Source organism: Sinocyclocheilus anshuiensis, unplaced genomic scaffold (assembly GCF_001515605.1).
Source record: "Sinocyclocheilus anshuiensis isolate Anshui unplaced genomic scaffold, SAMN03320099.WGS_v1.1 scaffold1092, whole genome shotgun sequence".
In the NCBI taxonomy this organism is placed as follows: Eukaryota; Metazoa; Chordata; class Actinopteri; order Cypriniformes; family Cyprinidae; genus Sinocyclocheilus; species Sinocyclocheilus anshuiensis.
This window is the reverse complement of record NW_015551061.1, coordinates 102458-107997: the sequence shown is the minus strand read 5'-3', so window position 1 is coordinate 107997 and position 5540 is coordinate 102458.

The window sequence follows — 5540 nt, the reverse complement described above, 5'->3', positions numbered from 1 at the left end:
TTACCTTCTGTGCTGATTTATAAGTTTATTAGGGGTTGGCATAAAAATAATTGTTAACATTGATTGTTAACATCCATGGAACCTTTCCATTGCACAAAAGAGTCAGTCACACTTTATTATAAGGTCCAGTTCTTACTATTAAATACGACAACAATTAAACTATTAACTACGACTTTTGCCTCAATAAACTCCTAATTTATTGATATTTAATAAGATAGCTGTTAAATTTAGATATAGGGTAGGATTAAGGGATCTAAAATATGGTCATGCAGAATAAGGCATTAAAATGTGCTTTATAAGTACTAATAAACTATTCTCTACATATATTGAGTGCAATGACACAAAGGAGCATGGTTTGGACCAGTTCCTTTTGATCCGGTCTTGGGAGCCCTGTGTGATTTCCTAGTGTGGGACAAGCTACCCCCAACCCCACCACAATCCCTTTGGCTTTTACGTTGAAAAGAACACAACAGGCTTTGTTCAGAGGATGACTGTCCTCTGTCATTGTTCTCTTTGTCAAAAATCATTATGTAGAATGACAAACAGGTGTTCAGTAGCTTGCGAAGGTCAGTGTCAAATTCATGAGCTCCAAGTATCCAACAGTCCCATTAACTGTGCTTTGATGCATTTTGAGAAAAGGGAGGAATTTTATTTGATGAATGTGTACAAAATCAAGATGAATTTTTTTTTTGTCAGGTTTAGAGTTATTTGAGAATGTCTAGTCTGACCTTTTATAGCGCTTTTTATTTGAAAGCCTCAATATAAACAAAAAATAAACTTGTCAGAGGGCCTTCACTTTTTAAATTACTGCAGGTTTTCCAGCATGTCTATACATATTTGAAACAGGTGACAGAGAACTGTCAAAAACTGCAGCAAGTTTGACTGAATCTCATCAAGGAAAGGGATTTTTTTTTTTTTGTAATATAGAAATCGATATGGCAGAATTTTGAATTGAGACCAAAAGTGTAATGTAAATACAGTCAGGTCCCAATGGGTCAATATGGCATGATGAGATTTCTTCCTAGTTCCCTACACACACACACACACACAGACACACTCACACAGGCACTCATCGTCTTCCAGACAGTCTCAGCTGGCACTTGCACTTGACATTTTTTGGTGGTGAAAGGCCATTCTAGTTTTTGACAGACACTGCCATTGCATTAGTCTGACATTCAGCTGGTGGATATCGGTGCAAATCAAAATGTGCACTGGAATTAGTGCAGAATTACTGTCTTGTTTGCTATATGTGCAATAATGAAGTATGAGAAATCAAGTTTTTCTTTATACTTATGCTTTTCTTATGTTTTGGGCTGAAAATATGCAAAGCAATAATAATAAGTATTTTTGTAACTAGGCAAAGCACAGTAAGAATTAAAGTGTAATATTTTTCGTCACTAGCACCACCAAGCAGTAATGATAGTTATTACAGTTTTTCTCAATTGCTTTGGCACATTTTTCGAATAATTGTTCAGAGATCTGAACTTATTGTTTCGGGGAAAAAAAAATTCATTCAAGAATTGAGCCAAAGCAATTGAGAAAAACTGTAAATAATAATAATGAATAACGAGGTTTCCCAAGCATCATCTGCCATTGGTTGGCAAACAGATAGTCCCACCCCCAACTCATGCTGTTTCTGTTAAAGAAACATTTTTTGCAGTTTGTAAAACGTCTTTTATTGATATATTTCACAAATTTTGTTTTATTCATTTTACCTTCTAACTTTTAACTAGAATTTAAATAGTTTTCAGGACACCATCTGAGATAGTGTCGATGGCTCTATTAGAAGTTGATAATGGCAGATATAAGTGCTGCAGGAGAGGATATGGAAGATCCGTATCTTAAGTGGCTCTCTTTCTTTCATGTCTCACTCCATCACTGTAAGTTTCCTGAGCTCACTTTAACACACTGGCAATGTGTCTAAGATGATATGTGCCCAACACAACCACAGTTCACATGTCCTCATTAATGCATATAATTAGGCAAGTGGACATGTCTGATATGCCAAAGCATATCATGGAATATAGAAATATAATACCATGAGATGTGGGGGCTAGAAGTGGTCGATTCTTATTTAACAGTTCTATCTTGGTCATTTAATGCATTTTTTTGTATTGGAAAAAATAGACATTCAATTTTTGGATTATTACTGTTATGCTTAATAACATGCTTAATAAATAGAGTTATCAGGAGTTGGCATGCTTTCTAAGAAATGCCTCAATAACACAGTACTGATTCAGAACTCCTGCATAATATTAGTTTTTGGCCTCTAAAATATTGGAAGACAGTAAATAATAACAGTGTCTGAGCATTAGTGATGTTTTACTGCTTATGGGACTTTCCATTTAGAAGATTTGTTTTTTTTCAAGCTTTTTTGCTTTTTCTGGTTTGGAGTCTTTCATTTATTTACAGCATAAGTCACCAATTCTTTTTAAACAGAACCATTCAATTATTTGCTGTAATAAATAGACCTGGCAGTTTTGCTCGGCATAACAATATTTGCAGGCATGGGAATTTGCACGCTTCTGTGCTAAAGTTAACAATATGGAAATGTGTTTGAGCTTACCTGCCAGACTTCTCAGAAACACATTACTTGCAAATTGATAGCAGTGCTGAAAACAGCTGATTAGAAACAGGTAGACTGCTGCTGGATCAAGCGTGATCCCCTAAAGACATTAGTTGTGCTCAAAATAGCTGTATGGTACATTTGCAGATGAATAACCTATGCATAAACCTAAACACTCCCATATCAGTAATCGTTCATTTATGACCTGAACACTTTACATGCGTGTTACTTTGCATCCTTGTATGAAAACTAAATGTCTTAGTAGTTTCACATGATCATCTTTTTTATGTATTCATTCATTTAATTTGCTCATGGTTTGTTTATATCTTATGTATATATTGGAGTTACATTGTATAATAATAATATTAGTATTATTACTATTAATGTAACTCCAATATATACATAAAATATAAACAAACCATGAGCAAATTAAATGAGTGAATACATAAAAAAAGATGATGATGATGATGATATTAGCAATAGTAATATTAATTATAATATGCTCCAATATATACATAAAATATAAACAAACCATGAGCAAATTAAATGAGTGAATACATAAAAGAAGATGATGATGATGATGATATTAGCAATAGTAATATTAATTATAATATATATTTCAACTTCATACTTTAAAAATGATTATGCACAGTAGTTGCTTATATTTATGAGTGTTAATAAGATTTGTTGTGTTAATAATACTACTACTACTACTACTAATAATAGTAATAATAAAGTAAAAACACTATAAATATGTTGCTCATATTTATAGTGTTTTTTACTGCGTATTATTTTACTGTATTATACTGTGCATTATTTTATAGCCTACTGTGTGTTGTTGTTATTATTATTATCATCATCATTATCATCTTTATTACTCGACTATTTTAAATTTATAATCATTATTTTTTCAAATATTTATTAATTTATTTAATAATAATAAAAAAAAAAAATGTTTTTTATATTTATTTATTTAATTATTTATTGTTCTTAAAATATAAGCTCTGTTGTATGGACTACAAACATGTTACCACTGCCCATGTTTGGTTTGACAATGTCAACAACATTCATTTAATGGGATGCATATTATTATTAATTAAAACAAAGTTTTATAAAAGTTTTTTATAAGAATAAGATTTTTTCATAATCATAATTTAGCTCCTCTCCGTCTGCACTTGTATTCAAATGTAGAACATGGCCACATCCCCAGATCCTCCTTGATTAAAAATCTACTGCTAAGCTCAAGTCTGTTTTGCAAGAGTCAAAACATTTCCTTCACCCTGTTCTTAAGGGTGGGATTTGACTGAAACTGAAGCCTAATTAATGTGAACGACTGAAACAAACTGGCATATAGTGTGCGTCCCCAGCGGTGGAAGAGAGGTAAACATATAAGAGGTTTCCAGATTTATCACATCTGCTGCCACGGATAATCACTTCTGAGGAAGTAAAGAAACACTCACAAGAATTGTATTTACACATCTACTTTCAATTTGGTATTCAGGTATACCATTTGGCCACGTTCTGAAATATCCCTTACCATCTTTTGTTTTTGCCAAATTTGGAGATTGCACCACATACTACACACTACAGAAGACACACTTCTCAATCTAGCTGAAATGTCCACATCAACAATAACCTGTGCTCTTTTTCGTTGTTGATTTTTAACAGCAAAATCGAAATGAAGATAAATCAAGTGTAGCTTCTATCCATATACCATTTCCAACTGGCAAGCATATTAAGGAGGTGCTTGAGTTTGTTGAGAGGAATGATGGGTAATATATGAAAGGAGGTAAATGTGGTCTTGTGGGAAGCTGAAGGGGAAATATTGGCTTTGACAGGTAGCACAGCAGGGGGGCCGCCATACTAAGACTGGGATCTATTTTCTCACCCCGGCTCGGTTTCAGGAATGCTGATTAGATATGCTCTCTCTGTGTCAGGGAGTAATCCACCAACGCAACCACAGACCAGACCTGCTCCCCATCTCCCACAACTACCTCCGCCATTTTTATACCTCGCCCCGGCTTTGTTTTTGTGGGATCGTTGCTTGGATTGAATCACATCCGGCTTGATTATCGCTCTCTCGTGTTAATGTTTGGCAGCAAGACGGTCTTAAATAATTGCCGGTGTGAGTTGGTTTTATTTTTTGTAGCGTAGGAAGCTTGTTTGGGTTCGGTTAGGGAAGAAGATGCTGGGATGTGGGGTGTGTGTGTGTGTGTGTGTGTGTGTGTGTGTGTGTGCATGCGTTTGTGTGTAATAATGTGTCCGCCTTTGTGGGTGCCCACATCAGCCAATTATGAGGCTACATCTGGTTTAGCTGACAAGTGACTACGGAGGAGGGCGGAAAGTGTGTGATTGTGTTTGTGTGTGTGTGTGTGTGTGTGTTTGTGTGTGTTGTTCTGGTAGCAGGGAGGCATTTAGGAGAATAGATTTGAGCTCTGAATGCTCAGCAGGGCAGGGGCTTGGCAAAGGGTGGTGTCACCAACATATATTTTATAGTATATGAATCTATAATTAATAGGCCAGTATAAATGAGGCAGCTGACATCGATTACCTGCAGCGATGTGGATCATACTGAGCTGGGTGAAATACATTAGCACTGTGAAATGGGCCCCAGTCGAGGGCCGCTCGGCTAGTTCGCATGCAGCCTGGGCTTCTCGTCCACACAGCGTATCGACTGAACCGACAGGAAAAGAGAGAAAGAGAGAGAAAGGGAGGGCGAAAGCTGCTGAAAAATTCATGCCTCTGCCAGCTCTGTCTATTCGCTGCTCAGCAGGGGCCCGCCTTTGATACTTCACACTTGCGGGAAAAAAAATGCAAATGATTTTTTTCACTGCATAACACAGAGAGAATGTATCCACAGTAAGTTATAGGAATATCCTGCCAAGACATAATGAAATTTAGCCACCGCTTGCGAGTTTTCTTTTTCCGTTTCTCTGTAGGTGTGTGTGTGTTTGTGTGTGTGTGTGTGTGTGTG